The sequence below is a fragment of the Macrotis lagotis genome, chromosome 1, assembly GCF_037893015.1.
Source record: "Macrotis lagotis isolate mMagLag1 chromosome 1, bilby.v1.9.chrom.fasta, whole genome shotgun sequence".
NCBI classification, from domain to species: Eukaryota; Metazoa; Chordata; class Mammalia; order Peramelemorphia; family Peramelidae; genus Macrotis; species Macrotis lagotis.
The window spans coordinates 313,692,088-313,714,073 of record NC_133658.1 but is presented as its reverse complement, the minus strand read 5'-3'; the positions used below and the strand labels follow the sequence as shown (position 1 = coordinate 313,714,073).

The 21,986-nt window shown below is 35.3% G+C and overlaps 1 long non-coding RNA gene across 1 annotated transcript; it reads left to right on the top strand.

The window, feature by feature from the left end:
• Positions 1 to 12,168: 12,168 nt before the first annotated feature.
• LOC141517141 (uncharacterized) lies at positions 12,169 to 19,648 on the top strand. Its single transcript, XR_012476802.1, has 3 exons — positions 12,169 to 12,670; positions 16,226 to 16,311; positions 16,476 to 19,648. It is a non-coding gene; the product is annotated as an uncharacterized LOC141517141 (long non-coding RNA).
• The last annotated feature ends 2,338 nt before the right edge of the window (positions 19,649 to 21,986 follow it).

The window sequence follows — 21,986 nt, the reverse complement described above, 5'->3', positions numbered from 1 at the left end:
AACTAGCTCATATTTATTCTACATAAACTTTTTTATGTATCCATTGTCTCTTACAATAAGTTATAAGTTCCTTAAAGTCAAAGATGATTTTGATCTTTGCTCAAATAAAAATGCTTATCTGAATGGACAAAGACATACATACATACTTATGTAAATTTTTATTTGGTTCAAGAAAAAGTAGCTTGGGAACAACATTTTAATCAGCTAAAATGTCAGGATGATTTAGTGCATCTGGCAATGAATTAGGATTCAAGAGATATGGGCTTTGCTTCCAACTCTAACATACTCTAATTACATGACTGAAAAAAATCACATTACTTCTTTGGGCCTCAGTTTACAAAATAAGGATAACATTACTTTTCCTACCCACTTCACAAAGTTGTTGTGAACATCAAATGAGGAATATATGTTGAATCACTTTGTAAATTGTGAAAAAATCTTCAGGGGGGTACTCATGGAGGGTTAGGGTGGGGGAGAGAAAAGAACAAATAATTGCAAATAGTTATTATGTTCTAGCTCTGTGTAGTGCCATATAAATATTATTTCATTTGATCCTCACAAAACTCTTGTGAGATAGATGTAATTATTTTCTCCATTTTGCAGTTTTAGGAAATAGAGGCAGATAAATGACTTGCCTAGGGTCACTCTGCTAGTAAATGTCTGAGACTAGGTTTTAAGTCACAGTTCTCTATCCATTGTACTACCAACTGCCTTGAGGGTAGAAGAGATGATAGAAATAATACTATATTTTACACCAGTACCCATTAAAGGAGATGATAGTACTAAATGTGACTTGTAAGACACTATGGCATCTCCATTCCTTGGATAACCAGAGAAAAATAGCATTAAATCTTAAGGATAAAATACATAGAGAAGACAAAAAGCCATTTTAAAGAATTAAGAGTTAAAAAGAATCATAGAGAGGCTCTAGTAAAGTCTCATTTAGTACAGTACTTATAAATTAAAGGATTAAGTCCTCAGTTTTAAGTCATTCAAGTTTGATAGTCACATTGACAACTGTGGATAGTTCACATTACTGAAATCAGTAAGTTCAGTTGACAACCTACTGTTTTCCCATGCTTGATACAATCAAGAAGTAAATGGATTTTACATTATTAAAAGTTATAAAATTCCTATTTCAGTTAAATTCTGTTCAAAATGAGAATTCAAAGTGGGTGACTAGTAGTTTGCATTTTTTAAAAGAATAAACCCAAAAAACTCAGAAACTATTCTGTCTATCAAAATTTTACCCGCTGTCAAATTAGCTTGAGGGCAAGACCCTCATCAGACAGTAATTGGACATGATGAAGGCTTACACAAAATGGTCGGCACAAATTATCTCAGCAAAATTACTCACCACTTCATGTCACACATGTGTTCCATCATTTTTTTCTTTGTGAACTACTTAGCATAATTATGTCATTTTAATCAACACTTCACCAATATCAATTATGACATCACTCAGCAGTCTGGCAACAGGTGTTTGAATGCCCTTGTTCAGACTCAGATTTTTCTATTTGTGTCATTTCTGAAAACAAGTTATCAATATTGTTTCTAATAATTATGTTAAAAGCTTGAAGGTAACTCTGACCAACTTAGAAGTACACAGAGTTCAGCCAAGTTATGTTGTGTTGCTTGGCTGTCTCTTGGTTTCAGTTTATTTGTAGCTCCTTCCTTCACCTTGGTGGTATAATAGGAACAACACTGAGCTTGGAGACAGGAAGCTCTGAGTTCTCATTTTGACCCAGCAATACCACTGCTAGGTCTGCTTTCCCAAGATGATAAAGTGGCTGGGGGGGGGGGGGGGGAGGAAAGAACATATATGTTCTAAAATATTTCAAAAACCTCTCTTTGGTTGGCAAAGATTTGGAAATTTTGGTGACACCCATTAATTGGGGAATGACTGATCAAGTTGAGGTATATGATTATGATGGAATGCCACCGTGCTAAAAGAAATGATGAACTAGATGATCTTAGAAAAATATGCACAAAATAATGAGGAACAGAATTAGCAGACCCAAGAGAATATTATATGCAGTAACAACAATATTGTGTTAAAAATGATTTTGAGAGGTGGCTAGGTGGTGCAGTGGATAGAACACCAGCCCTGGAGTCAGGAGTATCTGAGTTCAAATCCGGCCTCAGAAACTTAATAATTACCTAGCTGTGTGGCCTTGGGCAAGCCACTTAACCCTGTTGCCTTGCAAAAAACCAAAACAAAACAATTTTGACATCATTTTTTACTATTATAAATAACCAAATTAGCTTTAAAAGACATGAAAATGACATTCAGAGTGAAAACTGACTAGTAGAACTATGTATTGAATGCAACGTGTTGAATACTTCTATTTATACACATAGATATATGCATTTGTCTCTTCTGGTAATCCTCTCTAAGATAAGGGGAGGGGAATAAGAAAAAACAAGCTGCATGATATTATATATTTAGTTGTACCTAAATATTTATAGTTGTATGTACAATTACTATGTTATAGAAGGAATGCTTGTTTTATTAAGTTCAGAATAAAGTAGGTAAAATTTTAAAAAACCCAATTAATCCTCTCTCAGATTCTAACTATATGAGTCTAGAAGAGTCTCTTAAACTCTTTCAGTCTCATTCTCCTTATGTAGTAAATGGGAATAATGATAATACTTGTCTCCTAAGATTTTCATTTATACTTAACTCTGGCTTCCCAAGTTCCTTAGTTTAGGTGTCTGAATACAGAGCATTGCTTTAGCTTGAGAGTTAGCAGAGTTGGGTTCAAATGATTTTCCTTCTCTTTGCTTGTATTTCCTTATGTGGATAGGAGAACAACACAACCACATGGGGGACACAGTTAATAAAACTCTATTACTGCTCCCAAGGGAAGGAGAATAGGCACCACCTGTCCCCATCATGCCCAGTCACTGGCAGCACATAGAGGAAATGGAGACTCTGCAATGGTCAATGATTCTCTCTCTGTTCAAAGACCCAGAGCCCTTCAGGATTCTAATTTATATGGAGAAAGAGCTGGCTGGCATCAAAAGTAGACTGTCAATAAGGGAAGTTAGCAAATAAGTAGCATAGTTAGGACCAAAGAAATGATGATTTTTTTTTAACAACTACCTAATAAGCAGAGAATGAGAGACAGGGACATAGAAAATTTAATTGTGCCACTTCAGTAAGAGAGACTGTGAAAAGGTTGGAGTGGGGAGGGGGAGTAATGCCCAGTCTCTGGGTTTATTGTGTGTGTGTGTGTGTGTGTGTGTGTGTGTATATACATATGTATACACATATACACACACACATATATATATGTATATATGCATAGTGGGAGATTAGAGATTTTCCAGAAAGAAGGGTTTTTTTTGTTTTTTTGTTTTTTACCAAATAACACTTTATCTGTTGTCTAAATGATCACTAAAGTAGCTTCTAGTTCTGACATTTGGTCATCAAGAACTTCTATCCACTCACTTTTTACTTCTGTGTTTTTCTCATATACTGACCTCACGATTGGTTGATACCTTGTTTCACTGTCTATTATTATGAACATTGCTAATGTTCATAACCCAGATGAGTTTGTCCTTGGAACCTATTATTTTCAGCAGCAATCTGTTGAGAATCCTTGAGAACAGTGGCTGATTTTTTTTCTTTGTATCCCCATCATCTGGCAAAGTGTCCTCCACATAATAGTTACTTAAATAATTATTTAATTGAATTTAAATTTTCAGTCTGTTCCCTAAGAAAGGATCCACATATCCTGTCTATAAGAAAATCTGATATATAAAAATCCAAAAAGATAAAGTATTTTTTCTTTAGAAAATGTTTCACTTGATCCTTTAAAATAATCATCTCTATTAATTCATATTAAATGATTCAATTTGTACCTGATTTTTTAAAGAAAGATTTTATTTATTTTGAATTTTACAGTTTTTCCCCTAATCTTGCACCACCCCCCACAGAAGGCAGTCTGTTAGTCTTTACATTATTTCCATAGTATACATTGATCTAAGTTGAATGTAATGAGAGAGAGAGAGATAATATCCTTAAGGAAGAAAAATAAGGTATAAGAGATAGCAAACTACATAATAAGATAATTTTTTTTAAAAAGAATTAAAGGTAATAGTCTTTGGTCTTTGTTCAAACTCCACAATTCTTTCTCTGAATACAGATGATATTCTTCATCTCAGATAATCCAAAATTGTCCCTGACCATTACACTGATGGAATGTGCAAGTCCATTAAGATTGATCATCAAGGGTGCAGCAAGTGCATAGAGCACCAGCCCTGGAGTTAGTAGTACCTAAGTTCAAATCCAGCCTCAGACACTTAATAATAATTACCTAGCTGTGTAGCCTTGGGCAAGCCACTTAACCCTATTTGCCTTGCAAAAACCTAAGAAAAGAAAAGATTGATCATCAACCCCATGTTGTTAGGGTGTACAATGTTCTTCTGTGTACCTGATTTTTTAAGAATACCACTTCAGAGAGGTGGATTCAAAATGGTCAATAAAGGCAGGGACTCTCCCCAATTCTCCCCTAAACCACTCCAAATGCTTTTAGATAATGACTCTAACCAAATTTTAGAGTGGTAGAACCCCACCCCCCCAAAAAAAAGACTTAGTGAAATACTTTTCCTGCCCATGACAACTTGGGAGATCAGTAAGAAGAATGCATTGCTCCAGGGTGAGAGAGGAGTTTTGAGCAGAGTGGAAATGGCCCCAGCATTCCAGGAAAAGCAATCCAAGGAAACCCTGATAGTGGTGATGGTTTCCAAACCTCTCAGCCCAGAGATTGCCAAGGACAACTTGGAGGGTCAGAAGGGTGAAAGTGGACCTCAGGAGCACAGACCTGACCCCCAGCAGACCAGGAGCAGACCCTGACAGTCATTTAATCAACAGAGGCAGCCACTCCTAGAGCACTCAGCCCATGGACAGTAAGGGGATCAAGAGATTACAGAGATCTCTTGGCTATCACTGAGGCAGGACAGTATGAGGCTTTGCTCATACTCAGATCTGGGTTCCATTCCCATGAAATGGAGCAGAAGCACAACAGAGTTTACTTCCAAAGGGGAAATAGAGACCCTGAGACCCTCCTTATAATTCCAGGGCAGAAAGGAGTGCTTGCAGTCACTCACAGACCAGAACACAAGCCAGGAGAGTGATACAAACTTCTTCTTAGATCATAAGATCTGGAAGAATTGAAAACTTACAGATCCATAGATGTATCTCTGAAAGCAGCTGAAAAAAAAAATCCAAAAGGTTGGAATAATGCACCTTCCACCCTGGAAGCAGAGCCTCAATCTTAAAGCGTTAAAATCAAATTATAAGCTAGGGAAATGAACAAACAACAGAAGAAAAAAGTCTGACCATATATAGTTACTATGGTCATCAGAAAGATCAAAACACATATTCAGAAGAAGATAGCAAAGTTAACATTTCTACATCCAAAGCTTCTCAGGCCTGGGAAAAGCTCAAAAAGGATTTGGGAAATCAAGTGAGGGAGGTAGAAGAAAAAATGGGAAGACAAATGAGAGTGATACAGAAAATCATGAAAACTGAGCCAGCAGCTTAGTGAAGGAGATACAAAAAATACTGAAGAAAATAACATCTTGAAAAGTAGACTGGTCAAATGGAGAAAAGGTCCAAAAAGCCAATGAAGAAAAGAATACTTTTATTTTATTTTATTTTTACAATTTTCCTCCCTCAGCTACATGCAAAAACAAGTTTCAACATTTGCTCCTAAAACCTTGAGTTCCAAATTCTCTCCTTCCTCCCACCCTACTCCCCTCATTGAGAAAGTAGGTAAGTAACTTGGTGATAGTTAAAACTGTGTAATCATGAAAAATATTACTTCAATATTCATGCTGTAAAAGTAAACATAGCCCCCCTCCCCTTCACAAAGAAAGAGAACTTCAAGATAAATAATATGAGGAAAAAAGTTTGCTTGTTAGCTCTGTCTTTGGGATGGATAGCATGTGCTTGTCATGGCATCATCTCCCTGATGTTCATGTCATTCTTCTTCAAGAATGAAGGACAAGAGGCAGCTAGGTGGTACAGTGGATAGAGCACTGGCCCTGAAGTCAGGAGTACCTGAGTTCAAATCCGGCCTCAGACACATAATAATTACCTAGCTGTGTGGCCTTGGGCAAGTCACTTAACCCTATTGCCTTTCAAAAAACTAAAACAAAAAACAAAAAAGAACGAAGGACAAAAAACATTATGACTCTTAAGAAATGTATTTCTAATGAGACTGAAGAGGGGAGGGTATTTAGTTCTTATGTGGCTACACTGTTTATCAATCAATCAATCAATTAATCTGATTGTACTTTCATTCATAGCACTTTGAGCTAATCAAGCATTCAATCAATCACTCAAGCTTTAATTGGTGGTACTTGATTGATAGTAATTGACTGATAGCACATCTATTGATAAATAATGCAGGTGAAAAGGCAAAAAGATCCATTGTATTAGAGGGAAAGAAGGGACAGTTTGAATGTTGAATAAATTATATTCAATATATTTGGCTGGGGGGGGATAAGATACATTTCCACTTGAGTTAAAATTATGTCCTATTCTACAGAGAAGTAGTGGAGGTGGGGGAGAGAAAGGGAAGGGAAGGGGGGGAAGGAAGAAGGGACTGATAAAAAGGAAAAGGGAAGGTAAAAGTATAAGTGAAAATGTACTGAAAATTAAATTTTAAAAGAAAAGTTGAAGGGGAAAGGGAGTAAAACTTTGGTGAGAAGGAATAAGAGGAAAGAGAAACATATAAATGGGGAAAGACAGCATGGAGAGAAATACAGAATAACCTTAACTGCAAATGTGAATGGAATGAACTTTCCCATAAAATAGAAACAGATAGTATTATGGATTTAAAACCAGAATCCTACAATATATTGTTTATGAGAAACAATTTTGAAGCTGAAGTAAAAAAAAATCTTGATCTAAGATAAAGCAAAAGAAAAAATCAATTTCATTAAAAGGGATAAGGAAGCAAATTACATCTTCTTAAAAGGCACCTTAGGTAATGAAACCCATTATTAAACATGTATGCACCTAGTGGTATAGCATCCAAATTCCTAGAGGAAAAGTTGAGTGAATTATAAGGAGACCTAGTCAGCAACACTTTAATAATGGGGGACCTCAACCTCCCTCTCTCAGAAGAAGATAAAGCTAACCACAAAATAAGCAAGAAGGAAGTTAATAAAGTGAATAAAAATCTTAGAAAACTTAAATATGATGGTCCTCTGGAGAAAACTTAATGGGGATAGAAAAGAATATACCTTTTTCTCTGTAGTACCCAGTACTTATACTAAAATTGAATAGGACACAAAAGCCTTATAATCAATGAAGAAAGGCAGAAATAATAATTGTATACTTTCAGATAATGATGCACTAAAAATTGCAAATAATAAAGGATCATGGAAAGAGAAATGAAAAATAAATTGAAAACTTAAAAACTCAATTTTAAATAATGAGTGGATCAAATAGCAAATTATAGAAATAATCAATAATTATACCCAAGAAATTTATAACAATGAGCCATCATACCAAAAATTATGGGATGCAGTCAAGGCAGTTTTTAGGGGAAATTTTATATCACTAAATGATTATATGAATAAAATAGACAAAAAGGAGATCAATGGATTGGGTATGCAACTAAAAAAGCTAGAAAAAGAACAAATTACGGTTTCCCAATTAGATATCAAAAGTAGAAATTCTGAAATCAAGGGAGAGATTAATAAAATTGAAAGCAAGAAAACCATTGATATAATAAATAAAACTAAGAGTGAGTTTTATGAAAAAATCAATAAATAGATAAACCTTTGGTTAATCTGATTTTAAAAAATGAATACCAATCAGTATCAAAAAATGAAAATGATGAATTAACCATCAATGAGGAGGAAATTAAAGAGATAATTTGGATCTGTTTTGCCCAATTGAAAGTCAATAAATTTGATAACCTGAATGAAATGGGTGAATATTTTTTAAAAATCCAAACTGTTCAAATTAACAGAAGAAATAAAATAATTAAATAATCCCATTTCAGAAAAAAAAATTGAAGAAATCATCAATAAACTCCCTAAGAAAAAGGTCTCGAGGTTCAGATGCATTTGCAAGTGAATTCTGCCCAACATTTAAGGAATAATTAATTCTTATTCTACATAATCTACTTAAAAATTAGGAGTAAAAGGAATTCTTCCAAATTCCTTTTATGAAACCAATATGATACTGATACCTAAAGCAGAAAGAACCAAAACAATTAAAATTATAGACCAATCTCCCCAATGAAATTAATGCAAAATGCTTAAATAAATTTTAGCAAATTCCTAATGACTAATCTGTATACATGTTTAACACAAATATGTATGTACAATATTCACATGAGTGTTCACTACTGAGGGGAGGGGAATGGGATGGGAGAGTGGAAGGAAATTATGCAATCTAAAATATGGATATGCATATCTATGAATGTTGAAAAACTTTCATAACCCAACTGGAAAAATAAAATAAAAAACAAATTAAAAAGAAAATAAAAAAGACAATGAAACAATCCACCTCTTTAAAGAGATCCCAAAATGAAAATTGCCAGGAATATTATAGCCAAATTTCAGAGTTCACAGATTAAGGAAAAAAATGCAGGCAGACAGAAAGAAACAATGCAATTATCATGGAGCCACAGTCAAGATAAGACAAGATTTACCAGCTTCTATATTAAGGGATCATAGGGATTAGAATATAAGATTATGAAAGGCAAAAGAGCTTGAATTACAACTGAGAATCAACTACCCAGAAAAATTGAACATATTCTTTTAAGGAAAAAGACATTCATTGAAATAGGAGACTTTCAAACTTTCCTGATGACAAGACCAGAACTGAATAGGAAATTTGATCTTCAAATATGAGTCTCAATTAAACAGGAAACAGGAAAGGCAAACCATAAGAAACTTAATGATGTTGAACAGCTTATATTCTTGCAAGGGAAGATGATACTGATAGGTCATATGAATTTTCTTATTTATTAGGGCAGTTAGAAGGAGCATAAATAGGGGCAGCCAGGAGGCGCAGTAGATAGAGCACCAGTCCTAGAGTCAAGAGGACTTGAGTTCAAATCCGGTCTCATACACTTAGTAATTACCTAGCTGTGTGACCTTGGGCAAGTCACTTAACCCCACTGCCTGGCAAAAAAACTTTAAAAAAAAAGAGGATGGTCAGTTTTTGAGAGGTTTTATAGGGATTTCTTATTCAGGTAATTCAAAGTTCTCCAATCCCTTTAATTCCTTATTCTAGGGAACCTGCTTATATCTGAATACCTCTTAAAATCAAATGGTTTCCATGGGGATCATCATTTTAATCAACCAACCTATCAATCAATCATACCACAAAAGTAATGGTTAATCCTTTACAATGATTTTTGCTAACGGATAAAAAGATAAAATCAAGAGTCTTCTACCTTCAAGGAACTTACTTGAGCAGGTCCCATATGTTTTTTTTCCCTTTTCTTTCTTTTTGTCAACATAAAACACACAATCTATTGACCAAACTGAGAAACACTCAAGTAAGCATTCCAGTTTTCAGTTAGATGTGTATAGTCAACTCCCTATTTCACTAGCTCAAAGACCAAGGTTCAGAGCAATTTCAAGATTCCCCCACTGTTTTTAAAGCAGCATAACAGGAGGCCTGGGTCTCTGAGGTTCTGTTACTGACATAGTGCTCCTCTCTTAGTAGTCCACAGTCCAAAGGTTAGAGGCTACATTTCATCATAGAGGCATAGACCTTCTGAGCTGACTGAGACCTCTGAGATTACCGAAGCCAGGGCTATCCAAAATGCAGACCTCAGGGTGATTTTTATGCAGCCCACCTTGGGTTTACTAAATGCTTTAGTAAATGAAGTCGAACTACCACGGAACTATGACTAAAATGGAAAATTAAAATATATTGTCCACTGTTTCTATAAAAACTTTTAAAGATAAGGTTGGACAACCCTGACCTAGACCACAGTTCTTAACCTTTTCACGTCATGGATCTTTTTGGCAGTCTGGTGAAGCACATGAAAACTTCTCTTACTAATGTTTTTAAATATTTAAAATAAAATACATAAGATTACAAGAGAAACAGATTCTACTAGGATAGTTATCCAAATGTGGACTTTTTTTAAAGTTCAGAAACCTCAGGCTAAGAAATTTTATTCTAGTGCAACCAATACTTATTGAAGAAACCATGACCCAAAGAGGGAGAAACTTATCCAGAGTGGTGTCTCCTGTCAGTGGCAATCAGAACTAGAACCCTTCTCATGTATGCCAGTTCATGGCTCTCTCCCCCTGATCACTTAACAGCAATTTATTAAGTTCATATATTATGGACAGAGTATTTTGGATGCTATGGGAAATGTAAGGCTTATATAAAGCACATTCCCTGTCATAATGGATCTTCCAGATTAGAAAGAAAATATGAGACCTATGAAAATAACTAAGCTTAATAACATTATTATAATAATAAATGCTTTGGGGGTTGATTTGAATTAGATTTGATTGGATAGTAAGCACATTAGGTGTAAATAAATATTATGTGTGGATTGAGAGGGAATATTGTGTGGCAAAAAAACAAACAGGAAAAAATATCTTTTAACAAAGTGTTGGAGGTAGGAGAGGGAAAGAAAAACACTGAGAGAGAGAAAGAGACAGGGATACACAGAGAAAGACAGAGATGGAGACACAGAGACAGAGTCAGAGAGAGACAGACATACAGACATACAGAGAGACAAAAAGAGACACAGAAACAGAGAGAAGGTTTGGCTGGACTGTTGGATTTGTAGAAGGGAAGGATGGTGCTTACTGTAATATACAGGAACAGTGCTATGTGAGGCCTGGAAAACTACACAGTTTAATTGAAACATGATCTCTGCCCTCAAGGAAGTTATAGTCTAATAGTGGTGGGTAGTGGTGAAGCAGAGAGGAAGAAACACAAATACATAAAACATAACTGAATTGAACAGAATCCCTGCACACACAGAATTTATCATTTAGTAGGGAAGAGAAACTTTAATATGAATAATATAAAATGATATAATTATGACACAATATAATAAAATATAATATAGCAGCATAACAGAATAACCTAGACATCCCTTCTCTTACAATTTCCAATCTGGTAGGGGAGAGAGAATGTGTAAAATAGTAGCTAAGTCTATACTAAACCATACTATTGTTATTGAGTCATGTCCAATTCTTTATGATCCCATTTGGGGGTCTCTTGGCAAAACTATTATAGTGGTTTGCCATTTTTTTCTCTAGCTCATTTTTCTGATGAGGAACCTGAGGCAAACAAGGTGAAGTGACTTGCTCAGGGTCACAGAGTAAATGAGGCCATATTTGAACTCAAAAAGATGAGTCTTCCAGAAATCAGGGTGGACCCTCTATTCATTGTACCACCAAGGTGCCCCATAGTAATATTATCCTATACTATAATTAAATAAAAATCCCTCTCCTCATAAAGCTTGCAATTTAGTAGGTGAGAGGAAAAGTTATGCATAGATAACCTTGCACAAAGGAATATACTGAAGTTTTATCTGAGTGGCGAAGAAATACTTGAGCATATCTGTTCTATCCTTGCTTAGGGTATTTTTTTGGTAGTAAAAACTTGATTTGACAGGTGCCTTTCCCTTGGCTCATATAGCCCTGCTTTTCTCATGACCTACTTGACCCCCGAAGCTCATTAGGGATCTAATGAAGATGTTATGATTGACTATTTCATGGATCCTGCAGATGCTGGGAAGGATAAATGACTAAGATGGTCTCGCCTTCTGCCAATCACTCTCTGACAACATTTGTTTTTTGAAGATGGCTACCTGTCTTGACAGATAATCTGCCTTTGCTTATGATTCACATCCCTACCGTGGGCCTGGGCCACCCTGACATATGCTCTATAAATCACCAACCTTTTTCACTGTGAATTTCTTGTCATCTCCAGATTGCTGTGTTGAGGTCATTAAAGGTTGCTGCTGCCAGTACTATTTATCTTCTAACTTTGTTCTCTCTTCTGCCTTCCCAGTCCCTTGTACTTCTCGGGCAAATCTCCTTTCAATTATTTCAGTAGGCCAGTCCTTCAGTGACAGAGGTGCATTTCATTAATTTTCTCAATGAAGGGATAGAGACCAGGGTCATTTGACCAGTTTGGGGTTCCAAGGATATTTGGAAACACAACTATTTTCTTTCCTCCTATTACATTTCCTTGAGGACAATATGGATACAATGACACAGATAACAATGAACAGTATGTTCCCCATTTCATGTGAATCTCACAAAGTTTATTCACCTAGGCTGAATGTGCTTGAAGGTAGTACAGATTTAAGGAGTCTGTTGTGTCTGAAATCAGACACTTCTAAGCCTCACAGAGAGTCAAAAAAAAACCCCAAACAAATTAGGGCCATGCATAAACAGCAAAATTCCCCTTTGACATTATATATTTATAAGAAGCTCACCTCACAGTTTTCTAGCAGTGTCAGAAAATAGAAGAAATTCTGGTTATCAGCCCACTCATTTTTCAGGGCAGTGTACTCTCCTGCTGACACCAATAATTCACACTCATGGCTCCCTCCTAATGCTTTCTCCACACAGGCTCTCACTATTATTTGTTGGCATGTTCCTGAGATCCTCAGAAAGGGCCGGCTGATCGAGAACTTGCTGAATGAAGGTGAGCAGCAATGGGAGGCTGGGGAATTGAAGGGGGTGGGGAGGGATGAGCAACACGTGGGAAGCTGGAGATTTGGTAGTATGGTAGGGAGGGACAAATGTTGCAGGAGCTGTCTTGAGAAACTACCAGAAATGGATTTCGGGGAGAGTGATTAAGCAAACAGAATGATCTAGAAAACAATGCAGCATGCTTTATTGTTTTGGGAGGCAACTGAGGGTGATAGAGAAGAATGGAAGACTGCTGAGTAAGAGTTAGTAAAACTACATAGATGGATTGTCCAGAGCAATACTGAAAGAAACAGGGAAAGTCACTTAGCCTGAACCTCAGTTTCCTCCTTTGTAAAATTAGTGGGTTGGACTATACGGGTCTTGCTCTGGAGTCTGTGAACTTAAATAGTATTTCAATACTATTTATTTCTCTTGTAATATTTTGCATTTTATTTTTATTCTTCAATTATATTATTCTGAGAAGGGACCCATTGTCTTTAATAGATTTTAAAAAAATGGGTGCTGGTGGTCTATTCCTCAAAAGAAGTAAAGAACCCCTGGAGTTAATGTTCTCTATTGCCCTTCCAGCTCTAATTTTCCATGATTCTTGAGATATCTTTATTTAAGGCATGAAAGGCATAGCAAAAAGATATTTAATCTCCTTGAGCCTCTGTTTCCTCATTTGTAAAATGTGGATAATAAAGCTAACTCTATGTGCCTCAAAGGAGAACTTGAGCAGAATGCCTTATAAAACTAAATGTGAGGGCTAATGTTCCCATTAGCTAAAAGTCAGTAGGATGTGCCTGAATCCATCAATTGTACTTTAGTTTACACTTCTCTTCCAGAAATAATTCTTAAAATGTGTTTAAGATCATCTTTTGCTGATTGCAACCTATGCTAAGATTGACTTTGTATCTGACAAGCATATTTGAATTATATAGACTTTAATTTAATGAATAAACTGCTTAAATCAATAAACTTAATACTATATACAGGCTATGGGGCTAGGTGATTTCTTTATATCATCACAGTAGAGACTAAATGTTTGTTAACATAATACATTAAAGAGGTTATAACCTCAAAAATTTTTGAAAACATTTCACAGAATGTAATCATCAAAAATTGTTGACTGTTGAATGAATGAAGATCTTAAACATAGATTTTGCTAAATCCTAAATGTTTAATCCCACTGGTTTAAAGTGAATATTTTTACCCAAAGTATAAAAATATTTGAATTTTCCTAAGATGAGAAAATCAACCAAGTGGTGCAATGGATGCAGTTCTAAGTCTGGAGTCAGGAAGATTCATCTTCCTGAGTTCAAATCCAGCCTGTGACACTAAGATACTGTGTGACCCTGGGCAAGTCCCTTAATCCTGTTTGCTTTTATTTCATCTGTTAAATGAGCTCCACAAGATAATGGCAAACCACTTTAGTATTTTTTTTTCATGAAAATTCCAAATAGGGCCACAAAGAGTTGGATACAATAGAAAAATGACAGAACAAAAAAATATATATGAACTTCCATAAGATGGGAAAATCAACCAACAATAATCAAACAATTAAACATTTATTTTTTTAAAAAATAAGCCTATTTCTTTTAAATGATCTTCATATTTACTGTGAGTTTCTCTTAAAGACCTGAATGAGGCCATGAATGATTCTCATTGGTGTGAATAATGAATTACCTGAAGTGATCCTTATTTGAATTCACACTGTATATTTCCATTGAACTCGAGACAATTACTATATATTAATTATAGACCCAAATAGTGCTGAATTAGAATAAAAGTGAAACTGGGACAGAGATGTGGATTATTTGTATTAATTGGGACCTAGATGTACAACAAAATGGATGAAGCATCCAACTGATAGAATGCTGAATCCAAACTTAACCTGCCCAAAAAAGTAGCATTGATTATCCATTTCAAGGCTCACAGGCCCTTTTCAGCACCTTACTTCAGTCTCCCTCTATTTACTGAGATAAGCCAAGCGTTAAGGTAAACAATGTTGATGATATGTTTGTGCTATACAATTTCTTAATCAATTTTGCAATCAGATTTCATCTATCTTCCATGCTGGCTGCTAATTCTTTGGGGAGATTAAAATTTCCCATGTTAGCTCCTAGCTGGGCTCCTATGATTATATAGCTTCAGTCCCTGTCTCCTAGCTGAGGGGGTAACCTTTGCACAATTTGTGGGAACATTTATGCAATCTTATTTCTGGCTGTTCTCATATAAATGTGAACTTTAAAGGTGCATAGGTGATCAGAAAATTCTACATGTTATTTTAGCAGGTATTCTTGCTTTTCTTCTCTATTCTCAGCTCAAATTAATGATCAATGTCTTCTAGGCATCTTTAAAATGGAGCCCCTGACATTTCATGTATTTGATCTACAAAACATATTTTCCCCTTCTTCCCTCTAATTGTTATAGTCCTCAGGAATTCTTGAACATATTTAAAATGTACCAGTTAGAAAAGTGAAAAGAAACAGGATTCGTTTTATCTCAGTCCTTCAGTGCTACGGTGTATATTTTCAGATGGTGTTTTGCTTAATAAGAAAGTCATTTTGGATAAAGGGATTCTTCCTCCTCCTTAACACCCTATATCTCTGTGGGAATGTGAATTTAGGGATTGCCATTACCCTCTGTTCATATTTTATTTTGCCCAAGATTAGCTTGTCATTCACTTGTCACTCTGTGTCCTTCAGTGTAACCACGGCAACCCTGCAAATAGGGCACGTTTCCTTTCACTGAGCTCAGACTGGGATGCTGCTTTGCTATACTCAGTCCCCAATTCATTTCAGACATTTTTTTCCTGCAGCATCTTTTACTATGTATATTCACTATGTTCAATGCCTTCTGCTAGTCAAAGGATCTTATTTTGCTCATTCAGGAAGATGGAAAATTAATAAGTTATCAGCTTAACTAGCAAAACCTCCTTGTAGGGAAAAGAAAACTGGAATAATATGAATTTGGATCCTGGTTTTGACAGTATCTGTGTAACCTTGAGTAAATTACTTTCTTTCTGTGAACCTCAGTTTTCTCATCTGTAAAATGAGGAAGTTAGAAAGGGATCTTATAGGGTTCCTTCCAGCTTGAACTCTTAGTTCAAGCTTTACTTTCTCTAGGAAGTTTTTGCTGATCTCTTGTGTACCTTATCTGACTTCAATGATCCTTAGGGTGAGAACTATGTGATTTAGCACCACATGCTTCTCCAGTTGACCTAATTGTGTGCTGATACTACTTTCCAAGGAAATTAGAAACTCCTTAAAAGTAGAACCCCTTCTTATATCATTCTTTTAACACATTATTTATAACATAGGGCAGGAGACATAATTATTGTAAAATAAATGATATGCTGATTGACAGACTGATGACCTTTGAGGTTCCTTCCAACTCTGCTATTCTAGATTCTACAATAAATAAAAATACATTTAACCTTCATATAATCCAAGGGTGATGTTGGAAAAGCAAAGATATTTTAGTTATAAATGAGATAGACTTGCTGAGCTGCTCTAGGTACTTCAATTATATTTGGAAAACTTTTTTTTTCTCTTTCTTTTTTGAGGGCAACCAACTGTGGACTACTGGAAAGATTACTGCATTTGTGAGTTTGAATCACTGTATTGGCACCTACTCTTTGTGGGATCTTGGGTAAGTCACATCAGTGTGATGAGCCTTTACTTTTGTGTTTGCAAAAAGTTTGCATAATACCTTCAATACCTAACTCAAAGAGTGGTTGTGAAAATCAAATGAGATAACAGATATAAAATGCTTTGAAAATCACAAAACAGTCTTTATTATCTTCTCTCTTCCAGAGTCAGCATTGTGTCACTTCTCTGCTTGAAGGAGCCATATCCTTTTGGTCATTATGAATGCTAGTCTTCTCTGGCATGAGTTTCCTTCTGATCTTTTCCCTTGAGACCCATTTCTTTGACTTGTATTCTTCAGTTACCTGTGTGTCATAATTGAGTAAAGCCATTTGGATCCCTGTTCCAGTTGCATTCCTGGATTGAAAACTCTAAAGAAAAAGAATCTCAGATTCTGGTAGTTTTAACAGGAGATTTAAAATTTAGTTAATTAGAAAAAACATTTTTGCCATTGTCTGGTGTCTCTTACCTTGATTAGGGTATCCCCTGTTTTATACTTTCTGAATGACACATAGTCCATTGAGATCTGTTGTTATTACTACCATATTTTGTTTGGTACAAGACTTCATTCTGTAACTCCTTACAAAGACTAATTTTACACTGTACCATTCCCTCTAAAGTATAGTATATAGCATCCTATAGTTCTCTGAGACACCTTAGATCAAGGGTCTTGAATTTCAATGATAATGGCTTCTTTAGAGCCAAGCGAATTGCAGTTCAACTATATAGCTACCATTTAATCTCCCAAATGAGACAGGAAGAGGCTGGGTAGGACATTTTTCATAAGCAAAAAGGTTTTAAACCTTGAATGTAGACTTTAAAAACTTGCATATATTTCAGGTAACTGGTACTTTGCTGCTTTATAATGAAAGGTCTGGTCAATAAATATCCTGTGGCCAGCTCAAAGTAATCTCACAAAAAGAAGATGCCAGTCAATGAGAAAGAGTTCATCTTTCCAAAGTGATAGGCTGGGGGGCTCCCCTAGGAATGTTACAGTTTCTTTCACCTATTATGCTCTTGTAATATACCTCCAGTGTAATCCATTTAAAGATGTTTATAGAATGTCCAGAAGAATGACTTGTGGTGATGTAAACAAACTGACTAAGAAATAATTTACCATCATCCTCCATACCTGATGAACTTATTTACATGTTTTCTCTGGTAAACCCTTTCTATTTTCTCCACTGTTATTTTAGCCAGTGTGCCTGAAACTGGAAGAAGTATGATAAAGTTTTTATTTGGTATTGTGCCTAGGACACTGTGGGTATTCAATCACTACAAATTGTTCATGGAGATGGTGTAAATCAGTTTTGACATTTTTCCAGGGTCAGTAGATGTTGATATATTTTGATATTTCTTCTTCTTCTTCTTCTTCTTTTTCTTCTTCTTCTTCTTCCTTCTTCTTCCTCTTGTTCCTCTTTTTTGCTCTTCTTCTTCTTCAGAACAGTCCTACTGTGTGAGTTTATTGGGAGGATTTGTATACATGCTAAATTTCACATATAACTCATGTAGAACATGGGTGCTTAAACTGTTTTTTCTAAGAATGTTGAAGATAATGGTGTGTCCTTTGTTATTGAAGAAAGCCATGACAAACAGGGAAGTGATGCTATGGCAAACAGGATATTGGATTTTAGTGAAGAGGTGCTGTACTAAGTCACCCTCCTCACTTTTCTCCTCCATTTGTATCCAGTAGCTAGATATGAATCAGGATTATTGGAAATGTCTCTGGATGTGAGGCAATCAAGCTGAATTTGAGCTCAGGTCCTCCTGACTCCAAGGGCTGGTGCTCTTTCCACTACACCACTTAGTTGTTTCTATGATTGATTGTTAAGCTGTCTGCACTGAACCTTCATTCTTATTCTCTCTCTTACTTAGTTTTTCCTTAGTGACCAATGTCATATCTATTTGTCAGAGAGCTGCCTGAGGCTAAGTATATACAGATGTGATGTTAGCGTTAATCAACCAAACTTTATTGAATTCAAATCACTGAAAAGGTCTTGAAAGATAAAGCTCTAGGTTCAGAGTTGGGAAGCCCTGTGTTCAAGTCCCACTTCTGATATATACTACTTTATGACATTGGTAAAATAAGTTTTCACAGCAAACTTCTAGATAACTCTCTAAGAATAGAGGTGTAGAATACCTTGCATTTTAAGGAAATCATAGGTCAAGATAGAAGAAAAAGTCCTATGCATAACTCTTCTCTTTGTCCCTCTGATTGGTTCTGTAGCCTCAAACTTGTCAGGACAAGGTGCAGAGAAAGGGAAAGACAGAGTGTGGAAGACACATTTAAAATTTATAGCCATGGCAAAGTCCCCTCTCCAAAGAAGGTTCCTAGTGGGTAGAAAGAGATAGGCAGAGTGGGAGTCACAGACCATCATCACTTTCTTTCTTTTCTGCCAAGGTCAGTCATGGAATTACTAGTTCCAGAGCCACGGAAGTGCTCTCCAGGATATTTAACTTATGTTCTCTCTCTTTCTCCTCGAATGGCTTAACTAATTAGATCCTTAAAGTTGCAGTTAGAAAGTACCTGTATAACAGATTCTTCACAAGGAAAGATAAAGTGAAATTCACACTCTGCAAAATAATTAACCAAGAACAGAGACACTACATTATGCAGCGATTTTGAAGAAAAGGTCTCTTAGATTGCAACTTAAAACTTTAAATTATTTTGGAGACTAGCCTTGGCTTTTAGATAGATTATAATAAAAGCAAATTATTATACGTTTTAATAATTGGCTTCTTCAGCAAAGTAGATCTGATACCAGACTGATGGCTGTGATGTATCTCATAAAAGCTAATTGACAATCTAGTTCTTTAAATACCAAAAGAATTCATCATGGTTAACATCACACCAATGAGTTCCAAAGGAATTAAAGATGATTTACCAGTCATTGAAACATTTTTGTTAATATTATATACACTGTAGGCTGTAGTAAAAAAAGATTAATAATTTTTGGCACCTGGAATTTCCTAATTTGTAAACAGATACCATGTGGATCACTTACCAATTCAAGGTCATTTTTGTGGCTAAAGTGATGAATAAAAGGACTCAACTTTTTTCCTATACTTGTCTCAGGTATCTGTACAGTTTCACAAAGACATAATTTTGGTCTTAGAAATATACATATTTTCTAATCACCTTTAGCTTATTCTTACCTTTTTTATTTTCTTAATTCCATACTGAATTGAGGTTAGCAACAAAAGTTTATTTGGGGAGAGCTATTACTATAAAAGGAACAGCTAGGAGGTACAGTGGATAGTGCACTGGCCTTAGAGTCAGGAAGATCTAAGTTAAAACTCGACCTCGGACACTTGCTAATTAAGTGACCCTGGGCAAGTCACTTAACCCCTGTTTGTCTCAGTTCCTCATTTTACAAATGAGGACACATTTGAGACAGAAATGGCAAACCATTTCAGTATCTTTGCAAGAAGACCCCATAGACCACATGGAGTTGGCCACACCACAACAATTGTGCAACAACAATAACATTAATATTAAGTGATTGTGTTCAGACTTTCTGTTAAGATGGGTAGTAGAGAAATTCAGTTCTCCCTAATATATACTAGCAATGTCTAATAAGGGTTCCAAATTGAATAATAATTAAAAACAATAGAGGAGTGGCTAGGTGCACAGTGGATAGAGCACTGGCCCTGGAGTCAGGAGTACCTGAGTTCAAATCCGGCCTCAGACACTTAATAATTACCTAGCTGTGTGGCCTTGGGCAAGCCACTTAACCCCATTGCCTTACAAAAACTAAAAACTAAAAATAAATAAAGAGAAGCAATGGTAAGGTCCCCCTTTCCAGCTGTCTTTATATAAAGTCTACATATAAAGACAGTCATGATCTGAGACTACTAGAAAAGGATCTTGTGAGAAAAGCCATTGCAACAACACTCTTATCAGGAAAGTATCAGGAAGTTCAAGAGTGCCTTGACTTGTGAAGACTCAGGGAGGATGGAACCACAAAGCATCAGTACCCATACCAGCCTCTAGTAGTACCTTATAGAAGTGATAGATTAACTCCAAGGCTCTGACCTAGGACCTTGAGATCTGCTAGCCCTCTGCCATCGGGAGGTGGAAGCCAGTGGCAAGAAAAGGGGTAGAGTCTGGCTATGAACAAAAGTTATTGATAATGAGATATCCAAGAATGAAACTCAGAAGAAAAGAATAACACTACAAGTACAACGCCACAAGAAGAGCCTTTGAACATATAAGTGATCTGGCCAAAACAGACCACCTGAGAGAAATAAAGCATGAAAAAAACCTAAAAATAATAAATCACCTAAAGATAAAGAAATGGAAATAGAGCATGTAGCTTAGAAAAGAAGAAAATAAAAACCTTTACCCAAAATTTGGGCTCTATAAAATTTAAAATATACCAAAGATAACTCAATGATACTATGAGATAAAAAAAGAAATATTAGATCAAAATCACAACATTGAAAAAATAGTTCAAAGAGAATTAAAATTAATAATAGATCCTTTGAAAATTATGACTGAAAAAAGACTTGATATAAAATTTTTTAAAAAGATAAATGAAAATTTCTCAGCTTTATTAGAGCAAGATAGCAAAGTGAAAATAGAAAACAAAAATCAAGCAGCTACTTGAAAATTTCTAGAAATTTCATAGCTAAAATCCAAATCTAAAAATCTTAAATCAAAGGAAAAATTACTATGATTTTACACAATAAAAGCGCCCAAGTACAGTCAAGACCACACAAGACTTGGCAGCAACTAAATTAAAGAAGAGAAAGTCTTGGCATAATATATTCCAAAAGGTAAAAGAAAAATGACAACAACCAAAAATAAGTTCAGTCGAACTGAGTATAAATTTTACAGGAGTAAAAAAAATAGATCTGTAATAGAATAGGAAACTTTCAAATAACCCTGAAGAAATAATGAGTTATGAATAGAAACTCTGAAGTAAAAATACAAGAGTTAATATTCATTTCAACAAGTGAAAGGTGGTAAAAATTGTGAAGCAGTTACATTCTAATAAGCAGAGAAAAGACAAGTGTTGCTTCAAAGTCCTAATGTTTTCAAGGTTCAGAGAATGAATTAAATAATACAAATAGAGTGGAAATGCTTTGTTCTCTTTTTATGGTCTTAAAAAAAAGAAAATAGTAAAAATAACCCAGTAGGGAGTGATATATGCAAGAAAAATATATAAATGAGGAAAATATTGGGAGGAGAAAGAAGTATATGAATTTCACTCTTTTCTGAATTTGACAAAAGGAGGTTGAATATATACACACATACTGACATAGAGTTTAGTCTGATAATATATTATATTCTGCATGGAAACAGGGTAGGGACTGGAGTTTAACAGGGAAAGCAAACATACTTCAAGTTCAGAGAATGGACCATAAAGGGGGTATTGAGAAAGAAAAGGATGAATAAGGAAGGGAAAAAAAAGAAAGTATAAGAACCAATGTTCCAAGTCTGGGTAGGGGAAACAGGGAGGAATATTTTCTGATATTTTGTGCCAACTTGTTATAAGGTAAGTTATTTATTTATTTATTTATTTAATATTTGAGATGGAGATAATAAGAAATAACAATGCCAAAAAAAAGGAAATAAAAGAGAATCAATGAAACATTTAAAGAAATGGACAGAAGAGAATATAAGGTATTTCAGATGGTAAAACCCAAGCAGGAAAGCTTTGGATGAATATGCTG